The sequence below is a fragment of the Pongo pygmaeus genome, chromosome 2 (genome assembly GCF_028885625.2).
Source record: "Pongo pygmaeus isolate AG05252 chromosome 2, NHGRI_mPonPyg2-v2.0_pri, whole genome shotgun sequence".
In the NCBI taxonomy this organism is placed as follows: Eukaryota; Metazoa; Chordata; class Mammalia; order Primates; family Hominidae; genus Pongo; species Pongo pygmaeus.
Genome location: NC_085930.1, coordinates 138,075,937 through 138,098,318, shown reverse-complemented (window position 1 = coordinate 138,098,318; position 22,382 = coordinate 138,075,937). Strand labels below are relative to the sequence as shown.

At 40.7% G+C, this 22,382-nt stretch overlaps 1 pseudogene; it reads left to right on the top strand.

Moving 5' to 3' along the window:
• The first annotated feature begins 215 nt into the window (after positions 1–215).
• Positions 216–21,597, top strand: LOC129033964 (inosine-5'-monophosphate dehydrogenase 1-like; annotated as a pseudogene).
• Positions 21,598–22,382: the final 785 nt, after the last annotated feature.

The following is a 22,382-nucleotide window of genomic DNA, read 5'->3' as shown; positions in this document are numbered from 1 at the left end:
CCCGCCGCGATTGGCGGCCGCGCGGGGGAGAGGCCAGAGTAAGCCGAGCGCCCATTGGCCACGCCGCCGCGCTCGCTGGTGCCCCCCCGCCTCCCGCGACGGGAGGGGCGGGCGGAGGAAGCCGCAAGGGTGGGCGCGGGGCCGTGGCGCGGGCGGGGCGGGGGAGTCGGCAGGGGTGCGGGCCAGGGGAGGGCGGCCAGGTGTCCCGGCTCCCAGGCGCGCGCCTCAGGCGTGGTGGGCGGAGCCCGAGGCGGAGGTGGCGGGGGGAGGTGGGGAACGGCCCCGGACTCGCACGTGGAGGTGGAGCGCGGACGCCTCCTTCAGCCAGGGCAAGACTAAGGAGCTGGGTGAGGGACCGGAATGGCTGGAAGGGGTGGGCACCTGGGGGCTGCGGCGAGTGGCGATGGGCGAGCCGGACTTGCACGTGGAGAAAGCGTGAGAATGCGCCCCTGGGTTTGGGGAGGGTGGGGAGCCAAGGAGTGGGATGAGAGGTGGTCACGGAATGGGGGGCGCTGCTGTCCTCCCCGGGGGCTGCAGGCCGAGACCGGGTGAGGGGCGGGGGTGATGCTGGCACTCTGGACGGAAGGGCGTCGTCTTCGCAGCCGAACAGGTTGTGGACGCCCAATCCTTTTTCTGCCCGTAGTCCCAATCCGAAGCTAAGCTGTGTGGTTTTCCCTTGAAAGCTCCCCAGCCAGGCTTGCTGCCTCCACCCCTTCTTTCGCATCTGAAGCATTTTGCCTCCCACTCGAGAGAAATCAATTTTCTTAAACAAACAAACAAAAAAAGATGTGCAGGATTTCTAATAAATAGCATCCTTGGATGGAGGAGAAGAGGAATGACTCCCTCATCCTGCCACAAACACCCCCACGCCACCCCGCAGCTCTGAAACGGCTTTTCTTTCTTAGCCAGCCGCACGCTGTTGCCATTCCAGGCTCGTGTGGGAGAAGATTGTTGTACGCCTGGGTCTGTCCGCCCGGGCGGCTCCAGCCTCTGGTTTATAAAAGGTGCAGATGGTTAAAACACAAACGTGTGACGTCAGGGTCGGTTTTTAAAAGTCTCTTCTATCCTCTACATCAGTTGTGTCTCTTGGGATGGACTTTATTTAGAGAATCGATTCGAGCCTAATGGCAGTCTAGAGAAATGGAGATCTTCGTCAGGACTATCAGATTATTGTAATGCTGCACTTATAATAAAAAACTTAGCTTTAGCCACGCAAAAAAAAAAAATGAAAATAGAGTGCAAGATAAAAAAACACACCTGATTAACTGATGACCCTTCCAATATTCTTTGACATATCCATGCCATGGTTCCATTGAAACAATTTCTTACCTAAAATTGTGTCCCTCGTCATGATATTTTCTACTTAAAATGGAGGAATTCTCATAACTGTGATCTAACCGTCATAATGAGGCTAAAAAGGAAATCAAACTGCTCTTGCTTTGCATTCTCTTCAGTAGCTCCTTTACCCTTTATTTCAACTCCAGCAGATAAAATAGAGATACTATATGTCACCCAACCCCTCCTTATCAGTTCAGTGAGGGTGAATGAGTTAATGTCGTGAAAGCATTTGAGTTCTCCAAAACAAAGGTGTTGTGATAATATTACTACAGTACTTTGTGATTACAAGTTAGCTTTGTAAGTAATTACCCATGTGCCATATCCAGTCGTGTTCTATCTTGGCCTAGGAGTGTTAGGATTTACCCTCATTTATAAGTAAGCCTGTTAAGCACTATGGATGTTGAGCCAGGAATTAATATAGCCCTCCTCTTCCCGACAAATAATCTCTCCTCTAGGTTAAAGTTCTAGAATTTAAAAACACAATGAGAACCTGATTGGGAACATGGCAAAGATGATTTTTTGGGAGAATGTAAGTGTGTTTGAGAGTATGAATTTATGGACTAAATATGCATTTTAATAGATTTTGTGATGAAGCTAACGAAACTTTCCAGGACTCTTTTGAAATTTTCTAATAGTAATTAATGAAAATGTTTTATGATGTACCATCTGCATTATAGTAGGCATGGAGCTCTCCTTATAGATGATCTTCAAACCTAGCTGGGTTCTCACCCTTCTGCACCATGAACACCATTTAACTTCTCTGTGTCTCAGTTTCACCATTCATAAAAAAACTAAGCTTAACATTTCCTGGCCTACTCATCTCACACCATCGGATAAGATAGTGATATGAAAGGCTGTGGAAAACTCTGAAGGACCATTACACTATATTATTATTATGACAGCAATTACAGGGTACTTCAAATGTTTGTGGGAAATAGAATTAAAGGTTAAAATTAAAATATAAACTTTATTTCTCAACATACGATTTGTCAAGTTCAAGATGATAAGCAATGATACCAGCCATTTAGTTCATCCTTAAAGAACTGAGGGTCCTGGGAATTCATGTCAATGCAGTCTTTCTTACAGTAATAATGTAATGTTAATAACAGAAGAAAAATGCGTGCCTTTTAAAGAATTGTTAAGATTATGAAACAAAAATAAGTCAGAAGGAGCCAAATTAGGAGTATGAGGTGGATGCCTAACGGTTTTCCATCAGAATCCTAACAAAATTGCCCTCGTTTGATGAGAGGAATGAGCAGGAGCATTATGTTGGAGAAGGACTCTCTAGTGAAGCTTTATTGAGCATTTTCCTGCTAAAGCTTTTACTAACTTTCTCAAAAACACTTTCATAATAAGCAGATGTTATCGTTCATTGTCCCTCCAGAAAGTCAAGCAAAATCTCTTGAACGTCCCAAAAGACTGTTGCCAAGACCTTTGTTCTTGACTGATCTGCTTTTGCTTTGGCTGGACCCTTCCACCTCTTGGTAGCCATTGCTTTGATTGTGCTTCGTCTTCAGGATCATAATAGTAAGGCCATGTTTCATCTTGTTAGAATTCTTTGAAGAAGTGTACGAGTGTTTTAGTGTCTTGACCCTACTTGTTTAAAATTTCTATTGACAGCCTTTCTCTTGCCTGAAACTGATCTGGGCCCAATGGTTTGGGCACCCATTGAGTTGAAAGTTTGCTCAACTTTAATTTTTCAGTCAGAATTATGTAAGCTTAACCATTTGAGATGTCTGTGATGTTGGCTCTTGTTCGTGCGGTTAATCATCAGTCTTCTTCAATTAGGATACAAACAAGATATTTTCCTCACAAATTGATGTGGATGGTCTGCCACTGTGGGCTTTATGTTTGACATCGTCTTGTCCCTTGTTCAAACGAGTTATCCATTTGTAAACTGCTTATTTTGGGGGGCAGGGGGCATTGTCCCCATAAACTATTCATAAAGCATCAATGATTTCACCATTCTTCCACCCAAGCTTCACCATAAACTTGAGGTTTGTTCTTGCCTCAATTTTAACAGAATTCATGTTGTTCTGATAGGGGCTCTTTTCAAACTGACGCCTTATCCTTCTTAGTGCTGCAAACTGTATCCTGTTCAGATACATTATAACAGTTAATATAAGTTTATGTTGGTGAAAAAAAATTGAAATCCAGCGAGACACAGTGGCTCATGGCTGTAATCCCAGCACTTTGGGAGGCCAAGACAGGTGGATCACTTGAGCCCAGGAATTTGAGACCAGCCTGGCCAATGTGGCCAAAGCCTGTTTCTACTAAAAATACAAAAATTAGCCAGATGTGGTGGTGCGTGCTTGTAACACCAATAATTTGGGTGGCTGAGGCACAAGAATCACTTAAGCCTGGGAGGCAGAAGTTGCAGTGAGCCAAGATGGCATCATTGCACTCCAGCCTGGGCAATGGAGCAAGATTCTGTCTCAGAAAAAAAAAAGGAAAAATTAAAATCCATGCATATTTTTTCATAATATGCATTTTCCATGAACTTTTTGCAGACGCCTTGTACATTTTCATAGCTGCTGAAAAAAATAGGAAAAAAAGTCTATACGGCCAGGTGCAGTAGCTCATGTCTGTGATTCCAGCACTTTCGGAGGCCAAGGTGGGCAGATAACTTGAGGCCAGGAGTTTGAGACCAGCCTGGCCAACATGGCGAAACCCTGTCTCTACTAAAAATACAAAAATGAGCTGGGTGTGGTGGCGCATGCCTGTAATCCCAGCTACTCAGGAGGCTGAGGCACGAGAATTGCTTGAACCTGGGAGGCAGAGGCTGCGGTGAGCTGAGATCGTGCCACTGCACTCCAGCCTGTGTGACAGAGTGAGACTCTGTCTCCAAAAAAAAAAAAAAAAAAAAACTATGCAATTGAGCAAAAATAAGGTGCATGTTCAAATTCTATTTTTAAAATCTTCATTATAAGGCTATTCCTGCTTATAATGAAATATTTACATATTAGGGAAATTCTTAACACCAAAAAAAACCGTATCATTGAAGCCAATGGGGCCAGGAACTTAATTGTTGCCAGTAATCAATTTTTCTCTCTTGTTTTCCACGTCTCTTTCTTTTTCTCCATTACTATAGCCAGTAGCTCCACTGACACATTTTAAGTACTCTGAAGTGATAAAAAGAAAAGAGTCAATATTCCTGACACATCTGAAGTAATGACTAATTGGCTGGACTAGACTCATGTGCTCATGCCTCAGCCAATCACTACTGCAATGTCTTGGAGCTGATGACAGTCTCCATTCAGAATTCATGTCCAAAATGATAGAAGGAAAGATGTTATACAGATGTGACCACCTGGGTATTTGCTGTGAGCTAGGCAGCCACACCACGCTTTATTTACTGTTCTACTACTGTTTTTACTGTTGGGCACTTGCACAGCACCTTATATGCTTACTTCATTTAAATTTTTTATTAACCTTTTTATGTTGGGAACTGGAGCCCAAAGAAATTGTGTGTTCCCAAAGTTACCCAACTAATCAATGGCAGAGCCTGGATGCATAAGGACCTTGAAAGCCAGAAGAGCAGCTTATGTGGTAGGAAATAGATAAATATTTAAGGCTTTTTAGCCAGATAATCCCTATCTTATGAAAATGCATGTAATAGACTAACAAAGCAGCAAAAGGGCGAAGCACAGTGGCTTACACCTGTAATCCCAGCACTTTGGGAGGCCAAGGAAGGAGGACTGCTTAAAGTGAGGAGTTCAAGACCAGCCTGAGCAGTGTAGCAAGACCTCATCTCTACTAAGAATAAAAGTTACCTGGGCATGGTGGCATATATCCATAATCCTAGCTGCTTGGGATGCTGAAGTGGGAGGATCCCTTGAGCCCAGAACTTCAAGGCTGAGCAGTGAGCTATGATTATGCCAGTGCATTTCAGCCAGGATGACAGAGCGAGACTGCGTCTCAAAAAAAAAGAAAGAAAAAGAAAAGGCAGCAAAGGTAAGTTCAGAGACCCAGAGGCTGGAAGTAGAAGGTCCAACATATATCTAAAAGAGTTTCAGGAGGAGAGAAGGAAGGAGAGGTGATCTCCAGAGATGATGTCTGAGAAATTTTCAGACTTGAAAAATGTGAGTTGTCAGATCAAAGGAGTACGCTGTCTCAAGCAGAATAAATTTTAGAAATTGAGACCTGTACATAGTAGTGAAATTAAAGAATACCAGACATAACAAAATTATGCTAAAAGTTACCACTGAGAAAAGTCAAATTACCCTAAGAGAAATGACTATCATCCTGTCAGCAGATTTATCACCAACAGTTGTGACAGAAGATGATGGAAAATATTTTCAAAGTATTAAGAGACCAAAACTGAGAAACTAGAATTCTATACCTAGCTAAACCATCTTTCAGGAGAAAGGACAAAATAAACACATTTTCAAAATTTAGGATGCACACATACTCATTGAAAGAAGTCCTAGGAAATATACTCCAACAAGAAAAAAGCTGAAACCTGAAGAAAAAAATAAACAAATTAGAAAGTATCTTGGTTAATATGAATCAGTAGTATGTTTTTAAGTGCTAGTATTTTAGAATTTTAAAACCAGGTGAAATTAAAATATCTATTAAAATATGGTAGATGATGGTAGGAGGGAGTTCTGAGCTAAAATATTCTAGAGTTATTTTATTCAAAGGCAATGAAATATTCCTTCACCTTAGACTTTGACAAGTTATATTGGTTAAGGTTCTTTGTTGTAAACAACAGAATCCATGCAGGAATTTTAAAAATTTATAACAAAATTATTGAGAGAGCTGGAAAAACAATCCTGGGCTAAACTTCTAGAAAAATGCCCAAAACCATGCCAGAACTAACTGGCATGCTGTTCCCATCACAATCCAAATATCAGGAGCTCGACTTTTCTTCATTTGTTCCTGCTCCCAGGATCAGTGTCAATTCTGTGTCTGGAACTTGATCTTGTAGCCAGGAGAGTAGTAGCTGTCTGCAGAACTTGTATCCTCACATTCCTTACATTTCCATAGGTACATCTGGTAAGTAGAGCCTATGTCACAGGCCTGCATTCTAACCACAAGAGAGGCAGGAAATTTGAGTTCTCAATTCTATCCTGGGTAGGTAGGACCTATAATCAGAAAAGTATCACAAATATAGAAAGGTTGTTTAAAAGATTATGGCAACCATGAATATAACACAATCCATTACTGATATACATGTTAAACATTTAAAGGTATTCACCAAAATAAGAGAACTAGAATGTGGAACTTCCAAACCTATAGAGAAAAAAAAAATGGCCTAGAGAAAACTTAGTTAATGAAATAGTAGGCAAAAGAGATAAAGAGAGGCAAATTAACAGCATGATAAATAGGAAACTCAAATGAGATTGTACAAAGAAGTCCAAGGATATTGTTAATCACAATAAATATAAATGGATTCGATCTGTCTATAAAAAAACAACAAACACATTCAGACTGGGTTTTTTTTAAAAACCGGCTATTTGCAAGATATATGGTTAAAACATATTGCAAAAGTTTAGGGAAAGGATTGAAAAAGAACTATATACCAAGAAAATATTAATCAAAATATTATTCATCTAATAACATATCAGGCATAAGAATGTAAGGAAAGAAGGATTGATAGGAATTAACAAGTAATGTGTAGTCATCATAAAAGGAACTGTCCACCAAAAAGATAAACAGCCACCATGTAGTCATGAACTTGTGTGCATTTAACCACATTAAGCAAAATTTGCTGAAACTACATAGAGTAATTGGCAAATGCCCCATGAAAAACAGACCAGGCGTGGTGGCTTATGCCTGTAATCCTAGCACTTTGGGGGGCCGAGGCTGGCAGATCACTTGAGGTCAGGAATTCAAGACCAGCCTGACTGACATGGCAAAACCCCATCTCTACTAAAAGTATAAAAATTAGCTGGATGTAGTGGCACATGCCTGTAATCCCAGCTGGAGGCTGAGGAAGAAGAATCACTTGAACCCAGGAGATGGAGGTTGCAGTGAGCCGAGAGAGAAACAGACAAAAGGGTTGAATGCCATAAAATCAGTAAGCTTGATATTATGTGAGAATATATGCACGCACACATATATAATCAATAGTTCACACCACTCCCCCAAGACACTAAGTCCAGCCATTTTAGAGGTGAATTTTATCAAACATGACCTTTCTTCGTTTTGTTTCATAAATAGAGGCTAACATCAAGTGTATTAACACCGAGATTCCTGATGCAGAAAATGCTTCTCAGATACCTTTTATTTCATCCCAACCCTCTGACATCCAAGTACAGTTATTTTAAAAATAGGGCCATTCAGAACCATTTCATTTATTCAAAAGCTTTTTCAAGAGGATCTCTGCTTAACTACTACAAGTATCTCTCTGCTGCTGACATCTTTTCTGTGGTTGAAGTAGATGAAAAATATAAATAATAGACTGCATAAGAAAAATATGCAACAATTATATACATAGTATAATATAAACTCTGTAAAAAATAAACAGAAATAAGCAAACATCTACGAATAGAAAAAAACTAAAGACCAGAAGACACTATACCATAGTATTAAATGAAATTATGTTTGAATGACAGAAGTATGAGTCATTTCTTCATTTATCTGTATTTTGCATGTTTTCTTTAGTGAGAAATCATTAGTCTCCAAATATGTTGGCATTTTATATAAACTTAAATTTTAATAATTGCCACATTGGAATAAAAAAAGACATGACACACAATGAAAATAACTCAGAATGGTAAAAGAAATTCTAACTTTATCAATAAGTACATTGGTTATGAATGAACTAGACATCTCCACTAAAAGGCAGATATTATCAGACTGAATAAAACAAGATACACACCTGAGATTCAAGGACATAAGTAGGTTGAAAATGAAAGATGGAAAAGATACATTATGCAAACAGTAACTATAAGAGATCTGGAGTGGCTACATTAATATCAAAATAGTAAACTAAACTTAAGAAATCTTACTGGAGACATTTTGATAAGGGGTCAATACATCTAGAATAATAAATGTTATATAAGAACTGACCTCCAAAATAAATGGATGAAGCAAATTCAACAGTAGTAGAGATTTCATTTTAAAAATCTCATTTGTAATATCATTAAAAAATATTTAGGAATAAATTTAACCAAAGAGGTGAAAGACTTATACACCGAAAACTATAAAACATCATGAAAGAAACTGAAGAAGACACAAATAAAAGGAAAGATATCTTGTGCATGTGAATCAGAAGAATGAATATTGTTAAAATGTTCATACTGTTCAAAGCAATATACATATTTAATGCAATCTCTATCAAAATCCTGATGGCATTCTTCGTAGAAATAGAAAACAATCCTAAAATTTGTAAAGAAAAAGAGAAAAAGCTGGAGGCATCACACTTCCTGATTTAAAATTATATTACAAAGCTATAGTAATGAAAATAGTATGGTACTGGCATAAAGATAGATACATAGACCAGTGGAACAGAATAGTCCAGAAATAAATCCAAACATACATGATTAACTAATTTTCAACAAGGGCACCAAGAGGACGTAATGGGGAAGGGATGATCTCTTCAATAAATGGTGCTGGGGAAACTGGATTTTCACATGCAAAAAAATGAAATTGAACCCTTATACCATGCACAAAAATCATCTTAAAATGGATAAATGATCTGAACATAAGACCTGAAACCTTAGAAGTCCTAGAAGAAAACATAAGGAAAAAGCTTCTTGACATGGCCTTGGCAATAATTTTTTGGACATCACACCAAAAGCTTGGGGTACAAAAGCAAAAATAAATAAATGGAGCTATATCAAACTAAAATGCTTCTGTACAGCAAAGGAAACCATTAACAAAATGAAAAGGCAACCTACAGATGGAGAAAAAAATATTTACAAACCATATGTCTGCTGAGGGGCTAATATTTAAACTTTATAAAGAACTTAAACAATTCAATAGCAAGAAAACATATAAGCTGATATAAAAATGGGCAAAGGACCTGTTTCTCCAAAGATGACATAAACATGGCTAACAGGTATATGAAAAGATGTTCAATACCACTAATCAGGGAAATCAAATGAAAGCTACTACGAGGTACCACCTCACGTCAATTAGGACAGCTGTTATCAAAAAGACAAGAGATAAGTATTGGCAAGAGTGTGGAGAAAAGGGAACCCTTGTACACTTTTGGTGGGAATGTAGATTGGTGCAGCCATTATGGAAAACAGTATAGAAGTTCATAAACAGAAATAGAAGTACCATATGACCCAGAAATCCCCCTTCTGGGTGTATACTCAAATGAAATCCCTACAAAGATATCTGCACTCCCATGTTCTTTGTGGCATTATTCACAACAGCCAAGATCTGGAAACAACCTAAGTGTCTTTCAGTGGATGAATGAATAAAGAAAATGTGTTACATATACTTACACAGTGGAATATTATTCAGCCTTAAAAAAGGAGGAATCCTGGCCGGGCGCGGTTTCTCATGCCTGTAATCTCAGCACTTTGGGCGGCTGAGGTGGGCGGATCACAAGGTCAGGAGGTCAAGACCAGCCCAGCCAACATAATGAAACTCCTGTCTCTACTAAAAATACAAAAAAAATCAGCCAGGCATGGTGCTGGGCACCTGTAGACCCAGCTACTTGGGAGACCGAGGCAGGAGAATCTCTTGAACCTGAGAGGCAGAGGTTGTAGTGAGTCAAGATCGTGCTACTGTACTCCAGCCTGGGCGACACAGTGAGACTGTCTTAAAAAAAAAAAAAAAAAAAAAGGAAGGATCCTGCTGTTTGCCACAGTATGGATGAACCTGGAAGATAGGAAGATATTATGCTAAGAGAAATAAACCAGACACAGAAAGAAAAATATTGTATGATCTCATTAATATACAGAATCTTTAAAAAAATTCAAGTATACAGAGATACTAAACAGTGGTTATTAGGAGGAAAGTGGGAAGTAGAGAAAATTGAAGATGTAGTTCAAATGATACAATGTTGTAGGATGAATAAGTCTAGAGATCTGATGTACAAAATGAAGACTATAGTTGATAATTGTGTATTGCTTTGGAGATGTTTGCTAAATGAGTAGACTGTAGCTGCTCTTGCCACACAAAATGTGAGTGCCACACATGATGTGAGATGATAGATATGTTAATTTGCTTCACTATAGGAACCATTTTACTATCTGTATGTATTTCACAAAATCATATGCTTTAAATATACACAATAAAAATTATTTTTAAAAGATTTCGGTACCCCACTTTCAATAATTGATGAAACGAAGACTTTAACAACACTATCAATTAACTGATATTTATAAAACACTCCACTGAATGACTTCAGAGTACTCATTCTTTTCAAGTGCACACGTAACATTCTCCAGGATAGACTATGTAATAGAGCCCAAAACAAGTCTCAATAAAATTTTTAAAAAGATTGTAATTGTACAAAGCATGTGCTCTGACCACAGTGGAATTTAGTTAGAGATCTATAAGAGAAAGAAACCTGAGAAAACATCAAATATTTGGAAATTAAACAACACATTTCTAAATAACCCATGAGTCGAAGAAATCACAAGGGAAATTAAGTTTTACTGAATGAAAACAAAAACACAACATCAAAATCTATGGGATATATCTAAAGTAGTACTTAGAAATAAATATAACTTCAATTCCTATATCAGAAAATAATAAAAGACAAATAAAAAACATAAGCTTCCACCTTAAGAAACTAGAAAACAAAGAACAAGCTAAGCCCAAGACAAGCAGAAGTAATAAAATAATAAATATTAGAGTAGAAAAGCAATAGATAAAAAATTTAAATCCCTAAAAGTTTTTTATTTCCAAAGATCAACAAAATTGACAACCCCTTAACTAGACTGACCAAGAAAACAAGAGAAACATTACTAATTACCAAAATCAAGAATGAAAGAGGAATAAAGCACCAAAAAAACTCCACGTGATCTTCTCAATAGAGTAGGAAGAGCCAGCAAAGGAGACTGGGATAAGAGAAACCAGAAACCAAGAGTGAATGTATTTCAATAGAGAAAGAGTGGTCAACTGGTTGAGTGCTGCTAATTCCTATAAAAGAAAATGAGAATTGACCATTGGATTAGGCCATGTGGAGTTTGTTGACAATCTTAGGAAGGATTTTGGGAAAACAGCATAAATAAAAATCTAATAGGAATGACTTGGAACAGAACTCATTATAAGAAGTGAAGAAGTGGAAAAAATGAATACAGACAACTCTACCAAGGGGTTTTGTTAAAATTAAGGACAGCAGTGATTTGGAGTAGAAGGGAGAGAGATGAAAAGCCTAAGGGAAGTTGTTTCTGTCTTTTAAGATGGGAGATATTATATGTATAGTCTGAGGAGTAATTGAAAGTTAAAAGGGGGAAAAGTTGGTGATGCAAGAGAGAGTAGATACCTGCAGGCACAAAGTCCTTGAGAAGGCAGGAGGGAATGAGATGTAGTTCAGAAGTAAAGCATGTCAGGAACTCTGAAGGGTCTGAGATTTTACTGTATATGTAAGCTAACAAGTTAACCTGCCACTATTTCATGGATGCTCAGCAAACGGGAAACTCCTGTATCAAAGACAAAGGCTTTGATTTCTCACACCACCAGTTCCCTGCACCCCAATTCCTCAGATCAATGTGAAGAGGGCCAGATGATACCTGCATATGCATGGAGTTGCATTGCAAGTGAGGAACTCTGAACTTACGGAACCTGAATCTTTTATATTGGGCAATAAAGGTGTGTGCCCTTTGCTCCAGAGACATTGTTTTTATTATATTGAACAGTAAACATTCTTGCTGTTTGTTCCAGTGGGAGACACTATCTCTATCTTCCAAGGCTATGAAACATTCAATCCTTGATTACATAGTCTGGAACAAGGAAATGTAAGAGACTCTTAGAGAATTGTCTCTCAACAGAGTTTAGCTTTTAGTAAGAACTTGGACACCTCATCCATTTTAAATGGTGGAGGGTGAGGGGTGGGGAAGATAGATTATTGAAAAGATTCTAGTACCTCTTTTTTGCTTACTTTTATTTTTTTCCCTAGCAAATCAATAGATGAAGGTATCAGGTAAAATTTAGGAGTGGGCATCAAGAGTATATGGTTTATATACTCTGCCTAGAAGAGAGGGAGAGGGTTGGCCAAGGAAATGTAGAATTATTGGGCACTGCCGAAGACACTCCTATAGTGTGTGATCATAAATTTAACCAGTCAACACAATTGCGACTGTTTTATCCAGGTTCATTTCATGCTTAAGTGCAGGGAAAGATCAAGCAGAGAGTTGGCTTTAACCAAGATTGGAGTTTTTTTTAGGACAGTATGATGGAGAAAGAACGTGGTAAGGGCCTTTGGGGTTGTACACTGACAAACCCTTAATTAGGATTAATACAGTCATGGACCATGGAATCTAGGCTGGATAAAAAGGACAGTGAGGAAAGGAAGCCCCGTGAAAAATTGATGAGGCCAAAGGCTCAGAGTTCCTGATAGGATTAAAGAAGAGTTAGAGTGTATTAAAATAAGTGAACTAGGAAGACAGAAGGAAGTAGTCAAATAATGGAATGCCTAAAATCAAGGTTTTAGAGTAATAGTACATGAGCATGGGAGTGCATAGCTAAGGTGGGGAGGAGAAAAAGGTCATTAGAGGTGAGGAGTCAAGAAACTGAATGACCAGAGTGTCAGATGTATCATTTAGTGCTTGTTGAAGTCACCAAGAATAACAAGTCACAGTGGAGAGACAGGGACCTATATGCTAAAATTTTGAATGAATGAGAGGAAATGACTGAAAGGTCAGTAGATGATTGCAACATAGAGGGGTGGCAGGTGCCATGGATTGATGGCAAACTATTCCTTTATTTAATAAATATTTATTTACATATGGCCAACTAATTACTGTGGAAAGAACAACTTACCACATCCTCAAGGATTACATACTAATTGGAAGATAATATACTCCTCCATCAAAAACGAAACAGTAAGGCAAACATTGCAGTATGGTGAGGCAGAAATAACTTGCCTAAGGGTCAGAAAATCCGATTTCTGTTATAAGTTCCAGCTTTGTTAATAATTAGCTGTGAGTCTGGGTAAATCAATTAACCTCATCAGGCCTCAGTTTCCACATTTGGATACAGATGAGATGATTCTCAAGCTTCCGCAGGGCATAACATTTCGTAGTTCTATGAAATAAAATGATAGCTATTTCACACGAAAATTGGGGAGAATAAATAAGCACGACTGTCCAGATTTTACAGACAGAAGAATATGAACCACAAAGGACTACATAATTTGTCCAGCATCAGAATGTAAAGTCAGGTTCATTGTTGTTTGTGTTAGATCATATAATGCAGAGCAGATGGCCTAATCTGTGTTTGTTTTTGTCCACTTTCCTAAATTTTTGTTTGTCTTTCCGTTATCTCTATTTGGTTCTAGCTAGGTCACGATTGCTTATGTCAAAGAAACAAAGAAAATACCACAAGAATCTGTAACTGTAACAATGTTGTTTAACACAACTTTGAATACATTTTTACAGGAAGAAAAGAAGTGTGTTGCCCTCCAGGAAATGTGTGTTGCTCTGATGTAATTAGGTTGACATACATTTCCCTGGTAGCCAGTATAAGGAATGGGTCCACTAACCCTTGACATCAGAAAATTTTGGGGTTGGATTAGATGTCAAGGTTGGGAAAGATATTATTTGGGTAAAGGGGTTCATTAACCGTTTTTCTACTATAATGAATTTTTCCTTTATAGCTGTGATGTTACTCCTATATTTTTTAATATGTACAAGCATATTCAGTGATACTTTGAGATCCAACTATATGCTGGGTACTACTGTAAAGACTAGTGGCTTTGTGGAGAGCAAGATCGCTAAGGTATCTGTCCTATCTCCTTTTGTTAATATATACTGAATGGCAAACATAGACATAAACAAGAAAATGAATAAATAAGATTTTTTTCAGAGCATGATCAACATTATGAAGAATATAAAACAGAGTAACAAGATGTCTCTTACCGTGTTTTGCATTCCCCCCATTTAGAAAATAAGTACCACAGAGTTAGGACCTTGTCTGTTATATTTATCAATGTATCCACTGTGCCTTGGTTAGTGAGTTTTGGTTGTGGACTTCTTTAGATAGGACAGTCAGAAAAGGTATCTGTAATGTGCCCTGAGAGCTGAGAAGTAGAAAATAAGGAGTTTTCAGCCAAAGATCTGGGGAAGAGCAATGTAAAATTCCCAAGGAAGCAACAAATTCAGCATGTTTAAGAAACATAAGGAAGGTCAGTGTGGCTGGAAAGTTGTAAGGGTAGAAGTTTGAATTTTAATTTAATTACTGTGATAAGCCATTATAGGTTTTTTTTTCTTTCTTTCTTTTCTGGTCATGTTTTCTTCCTCTAATTTTATTTCCTTTTTTTTCTAAAGAATTTTAGTCAGGGATTTTAAATGACCTTATTTTTATCTTTAAAAGTTTACCCAGACAGTTTTGTAGGGAATAGAGTGAGAATAGCATGAGAGGAAGCAAGAGATCAGTTAGGAGATGAGTGTTGATGATGGGCTGGTGCAGGGGAAGAAGTACTGAGCAGTAATTGAGTCTGAGATATATTCTAGTAGGCTGGGTGTGGTGGTGCTTTGGGAGGCCCAGGTGGGAGGATAGCTTGAGGTTAGGAGTTGGAGAGATATATTCAAAAGATAGAACAAACAGGATCGTTCAGCTGTTGTTCTTCAACTGTTGTTCAACAGCTGATTGATTGGATACGGAGTGAGAGAAAAAACAACAAAGACTCCATTGCTTTGGTCTGAGTAATTTGGTGGTAGTAGTGCCACTAACAGGGAAACTGGGAGAGGAGCAGAGTTTTTCTAGGGAAAATCAAGCAGTTGGTTTTGTCCATGTGAAGCTTACAGTGCCTGTTAGATCTCCAAATGGATATGTAGATAAAATGGTTGATATATGAGTATAGCAAGATGTCAGAACTGAAGATATTATCCTCCTGTGAGTCATTGGCATTTAGATGCTATGTAAAGCCACAAGACTGAGTGAGCTCATCAAGGGAGAGCATGTCGATATGAGCAGCAAGGACTAAGCCTTGAACATTTTTGGCTTTGAAAAATACAGTATTCTATAGACTAGAAGTACATTATTTACCAGGTAAATCAGCCAGTTTTAAAAACCCACTTTTTCTTCCTCTCTCAGCAAGTAGTGGGAGGCCATCTTAGAAGGAAGCTATCCTGGTGAGAAGCTCTAATCACATAGCAGCCCCTGGGACTTGCCAGTTATGTCATCAGATACACAAAGAAAGGTTCTGGTTCCACTATGCTTCTCTCTCTCATCCTAAGTCTTCCCTGACTCCTCCAGGCCACAGTGATCCCTCCTTCTCCTAACTCTTCTTCCTCATTACTTTCTGGACCTTTGCAGACTTTCCTCCTGGTGGTGTAGCTACTTATGCAGAGCAGATGCTCTAATATGTGTTTGTTTACCTCTATTTATACAAAGTTTGTATTTGTCTTCTTGTTATCTCTAACTAGGCAATGATTGCCTATCACCCCAACTTTCAACAACATTATAATTTCCTCAAGGACAGGATATTCTTACATGTCTTTCTATCCCTTATCATGTTCTGTATTTCCCCATTTGGAATGTAAATACCACAAGAGCTAGGATATTGTCTGTTACGTTCATCACTGTACTCTTTGAGTCTGAAACAGTATTCTTGAATAAACACAAATAGAATGAAGGAATATAAAAGCTGTTGATAGTTGTCTAGATAGATGATTAAGTGCCCTGCCTAAAAGCAAGACTTTTACCCTTTTCCTTGGTAGGCATAACCTCCACTTTTGGTCCCTTTTTAACACCACCATATGCAGAAGTGTTTCACTTCATATCACCTTTATGGAATCTTCCCACAGGTTCTGCTGATGCTCATGTAGGTAAGAATAGGACATATATTTATGGTCTGTATAATGCATATATGTAGTTGGGATCTGTGGTAGATTGTCTGCAAAGATGACCATCAACAATTTCTTTCATCTTTGTTTGTGTACATTGCTCTTCCCAACAAGAGATGGAGTTTGTTTCCTCCCCACTTGAATATAGATGGCCATGTGACTAGCTTTGGCTAATAGAATTCAGTAGAAGTGATGTTATCTAACTTTGGAGCCTGGACCTTAAGAGGCCTTCCAACTTCCAGTTTTGCTGTCTTGAGATTTGGGCACCATGTTTAAGAAGCTTGGCCTTCTGGATGATGTAAGACCACATGGAGAGAGAGAGAGAAGCCTAGCTAGCACCCAACTATTGTAGCCACTGCAAGTGAGGTGCAAAACATGTGAATAAAGCCATCTTGTATTCTCTAGCTCTAGCCAAACTATCCCAGCTTCCTCAGGAATCACGAAGCAGCCACCCCATGAAGCACAGACAAGCCATTCTTGAGGAGTCCCACCCTAGTTGCACAATCATGACAAATAATAAACGGTGGTTTTAAGCCATACTTTTGGGGGTGATTTGTTATATAGCAGTAGATAACTGAAATAGGATCTGTTTCAGGATTTCTTTTATGACAAAACTTCCAGAAATACATTGCATTTAAAAGAAGTGCTTCTGCAATTTGTAGCAAAATTATGATGCAATTATATTTTGTCCCAGCAGTCTTCCTTCTAGGATTCTATCCCAAAGATACTCTGGCAAAAATACAGAGACATATTGGCTATTCATTGCAACACTACCTAAAATAGCAACAAACTTTAAACCATTCAAATGTGTATCAGCAGGGGACTCGTTGAATATGTTATGTAACATCTACATGATGAAGTAATATGCAGCTGTAGAAAAGGAATGAGGAACACCTCTGTAAACTGCCATAGAGTAATCACCAAGGTATAAAGTTGAATGAAAAAAAGCAAGGCACAGAAAATTATGTATGGTATGATATGCCATTGTTTAACTTTTTTTTCTTTTCTTTTTTTTGAGACTGAATCTCGCTCTGTCACCAGGCTGGAGTGCAGTGGTGCGATCTTGGCTCATTGCAATCTCCGCCTCCTGGGTTCAAGCGATTCCCCTGCCTCAGCCTCCTGAGTAGTTGGGACTACAGGCACGCACCACCACTCCTGGCTAATTTTTTGTATTTTTAGTAGAGACGGGGTTTCACCATGTTGGCCAGGATGGTCTCAATCTCCTGATCACGTGACCCGCCCCGCCTCGGCCTCCCAAAGTGCTGTGATTACAGACGTGAGCTACTGCACCCGGCCATTTAACTTATTTTTTAAAGAAAAGATAAAATATAAAAACTTTAGGCTGGGCGTGGTGACCCACACCTGTAATCCCAGCACTTTGGGAGGCTGAGGCGGATGGATCACCTGAGGTCAGGAGTTTGAGACCAGCCTGGCCAACATGGTGAAACCCCATCTCCACTAAAAATACAAAAATTAGCCAGGCGTGGTGGCGGGCACCTGTAATCCTAGCTACTCGGGAGGCTGAGGTAAGGAGAATCGCTTGAACGCGGGAGGTGGAAGTTGCAGTGAGCTGAGATTGTACCATTGCACTCCAGACTGGGCGACCGCGAGACTCTGTCTTAAAAAAAAAAAAAAAAAGCTTTAAAAGAAGTTATTACCTTAAGGGGAGGGAGTGGATGGGGTAAATGATAACACAGAAATATAATCTTAAAACTCTAGACTGCCCCCGCCCCTGGCCTGCCCAGCCCGTGGCAGCAGCGTGGCCGTGGTGCAGCAGCAGCAGCAGCAGCGGGCGTCTGCGTGGGTGTTTTTGTCCGGTCTCGGGGTCTCGCAGCAGGATGGCGGACTACCTGATCAGCGGCAGCACCAGCTACGTGCGCAAGGGTGGGCTCACTGCGTCCCAGCTCTTCGCCAGCGCTGACGGCCTCACTCACAACAACTTCCTGATTCTGCTAGGATTCATAGACTTCATAGCTGATGAGGTGGACCTGACCTCAGCCCTGAACCGGAAGGTCACGCTGAAGACGCCGCTGATCTCCTCCCCTATGGACACTGTGACAGAGGCTGACATGGCCATCGCGATGGCTCTGATGGGAGGTATTGGTTTCATTCACCACAACTGCACCGCAGAGTTCCAGGCCAACGAGGTGCGGAAGATCAAGAAGTTTGAACAGGGCTTCATCACGGACCCCGTGGTGCTGAGCCCCTCGGACACTGTGGGTGATGTGCTGGAGGCCAAGATGCGGCATGGCTTCTCTGGCATCCCCATCACTAGACGGGCACCATAGGCAGCAAGCTATTGGGCATTGTCACCTCCCAAGACACTGACTTTCTTGCTGAGAAGGACACCACCACCCTCCTCAGTGAGGTGATGACGCCAAGGATTGAGCTGGTGGTGGCTCCAGCAGGTGTGACGTTGAAAGAGGCAAAAGAGATCCTAAGTGTAGCGAGAAAGGGAAGCTGCCTATCGTCAATGATCGCGATGAACTGGTGGCCATCATCACCCACACCGACCTGAAGAAGAACTGAGACTACCCTCTGGCCTCCAAGGATTCCCACAAGCAGCTGCTGTGCAGGGCAGCTGTGGGCACCCGTGAGGATGAAAAATACTGCCTGGACCTGCTCTCCCAGGCGGGCGTCAACATATAGTCTTGGACTCGTCCCAGGGAACTCGGCATATCAGATCACCATGGTGCATTACATCAAACAAAAGTACCCCCACCTCCAGGTGATTGGGGGGAACATGGTGACAGCAGCCCAGGCCAAGAACCTGATGCTGGTGTGGACGGGCTGCATGTGGGCATGGGCTGCAGCTCCATCTGCATCACCCAGGAAGTGATGGCCTGTGGTCGGCCCCAGGGCACTGCTGTGTACAAGGTGGCCAAGTATGCCCGGCACTTTGGTGTGCCCATCATAGCCAATGGTGGCATCCAGATCGTGGAGGCCCTTGGAGCCTCCACAGTGATGACGGGCTCCCTGTTGGCTGCCACCATGGAGGCACCCGGTGAGTACTTCTTCTCAGATGGGGTGCGGCTCAAGAAGTACCATGGCATGGGCTCGCTGGATGCCATGGGGAAGAGCAGCAGCAGCCAGAAACAATACTTCAGTGAGGGGGATAAGGTGAAGATCGCGCAGGGTATCTCAAACTCCATCCAGGACAAAGGGTCCATTCAGAAGTTCGTGCCCTACCTCACAGCGGACATCCAGCAAGGCTGCCAGGATAGCAGGGCCCACAGCCTGTCTGCCCTTTGGTCCATGATGTACTCAGGAGAGCTCAAGTTTGAGAAGTGGACCATATTGGCCCAGATCAAGGGTGGCGTCCATGGCCTTCATTCTTAGGAGAAGCGACTGTACTGAGGACAGCAGTGGAGGTCAAGGTGGTGGAGGGGGTGCACCCCAGTGTCTACCTTCGGGCACAGCCTCCCTCCATAACTGAGTGGTCCACAGATTTGCACTACAGGTTCCCCAGCTCCTTTCCAGGGAGAGAGGAGAGAAGGTCCTGAGGGGTCTGCAGCCCCTCGCTCAGCATCCCCTGCAGAGTCAGGACTTTTCCCTGGGCCAGGCTGCCCTGGGAGCCCCCTGAGCCCAGCCAGCCGGGGTCTCAGGTGCCTGCCTCAGGTCTTTCTTGCTGCAGCCTGCTCCAGCCCGGTCCCCACCCCAGGGGCAGGCGGCTCCTCCTGGCTTCTCCTGTAGAGCACCTCCCTGCCCCCAGCCCCCCAGGAAATGGTGCTCTCCTGGCCCTGCCTCTGGCCCTTGCCGGGCCGCTGCCCCTTCAGCCATGTGGCACTTCTTAGCTCCTGACCTAGACCAAGGGGTGGTCTCTGCCCCCTTCCCTGGCCCTGGGCTACCCTTGGGTCCTGCTCCTCAGGCAGCTCCCCTGTCCCTGGCCCTGGGGAGGAGGCTGCCCTGGTCATGGCCACCTGCCTGTCATTCCTGACTCACCACTGTCCCCAGGTGTACCATTCCTGCCTTCTCCTCAGCCGCAGTTGAAGGCTTTAACTTTGCATACTTTGGGATCACAGTTGCATCATTGTGTATTAAATAATTGGAATAAATGAAGCCGGTCTCAACACCTCCACCAAAAACAAAAACAAACAAACAAACAAAAAAACAAAAACTCTAGAACTCTAGACTGTGGGAAACTATAGCACAAATAACCTAGTTTATCCTACAAGTAAAATTTAAAGAAAAAAAGGGATGGAATGGGAACCTTGTGATTAAAAAGAGGAACTTAAGGGGCATTCTAACCAATTGCAATTTATGAACCAATTTGTCTTCCAATTTGAATAAATAAATGAAAAATTTGAGATGGGGAAATTTAAACACTGGTTGGATATACAATGCTATTAAGGAATTATTATTTAGGTATGATAATGATAGTATGGTTATATTTTAAAAGAAGCTTTATATATTAGACACACACTGAAGTTTTTAATGGATGAAATGATATTACACCAGGAATTGCTAAAAAAAAATTAGATGAATTGGTGAAGTTATGGATAAAACAGGATTGGCCATGAGTTGGTAATTAATTAATCTGGATGATTGGTTCATTAAAGTTCATTCTATTGTCTTCTTTACTTTTGTATATAGAGTCATCCCTTGGTATCCATGGGGGATTGGTTCCAGGACCCCCTGCTGATAACATAATTTGTGGATGCTCAAGTCTCTTATATAAAGTAGTAGTATTTAACCTATGCACATCCTCTGGTATACTGAATTATCTCTAGATTACTTATAATACCTTATACAATGTAAATGCTATATAAGTAGTTGTTATACTGCATTGTTTTTTAATCTGTATTGTTTTTGTTATATTATTTTTATTGTTTTTTGAATATTTTAAAAAGTTTCCATTTCTTTTTTTGTTTTTATTTAATTGACACGTAAGAATCATACATATTTATGGGATACAGTGTGATATTTTGATACATGTATACAATGTGTAATGATCAAATCAGGATAATTAGCATATCCATCACCTCAAACATTTGTTATTTCCTTGTATTAGGATCAAATATTTTCCATTCATGGTTGAATCTACACAAAGGCAGAACCCATGGATACAGAGGGCCAATTGTATTTGAAATTTTTCAAAATGAAGAATTAAAGTAAAAAGGAAAGCCTCTGAGACCCAGCATTTTAAGGGCACTGAATTCGTTTTCTTCATAATATCATACCTTACATTTATTACTCCAAGTAAACCCCATCTATATAAAATGGAAGTTATATCTGTAAAACCATGATGAGTATTTAGAACTGTCTGTGACTGACATTATGAAGTTATAATGAATTGAAGTTATAATGAATTTGAAGTTATAATGAATTTTCAGAAGACCAAGTGTTTTCGTTATTTTGCTTTGTTTTGGGTTTTTAAAAAAAATAATTTCCAGTGTCACTTTTGTCTCTTAGTAAAATTTTACAGTTTTAATTACCATGAATAGTCTTTCTCCTCTTCCAAACATGTATCATCGTTCATTCACTCAATTAACATGTTCTCCTTTTTTTTTTTTTTTTTTGAGACAGGGTCTCACTCTGTCACCCAGGTTGCAGTGCAGTGGTACAGTCACAGCTCACTGCAGCCTTGACCTTCCAGCTTCTTGGCTCAAGCAGTCCTTGCACCTCAGCCTTCTAAGTAGCTAGGACTACAGACATGTGCCACCATGTCCAGCTAATTTTATTATGTTTTTGTAGAGACAGGGTCTCACTATGTTACCCAGGCTGGTCTCAAACTCCTAGGCTCAAACCATCCTTCTGTTTTGGCCTCCAAAGGGCTAGAATTATAGGTGTGAGACATCATGCCCAGCCTTAAGACTTATTTTTTGAGTGACTACTTTTAGAGCTGCTGGTATTAGGAAATGGTGCTGCGAGCTAACAGGAGTCTGCAGCCCTGCAGCACACAACTGTCAACATGCAAGCCCAGATGCTTACGGTACCATGGAATAACAGGGCTATAATTGAGGTCTTTGAAAGGACGTAGAAAGGGCCTGGTTGCTCTTCCCCTAGCAGGAGATGGGAGGAGAAATCTTGAAAGGGGATGTTAGAGCCTGTTAAGATGCTGGTTCTGGGGAAAGAATACCAGCAGACTGGATATAGCTTATTTTGGAGGGAAGATGGAATCTGATG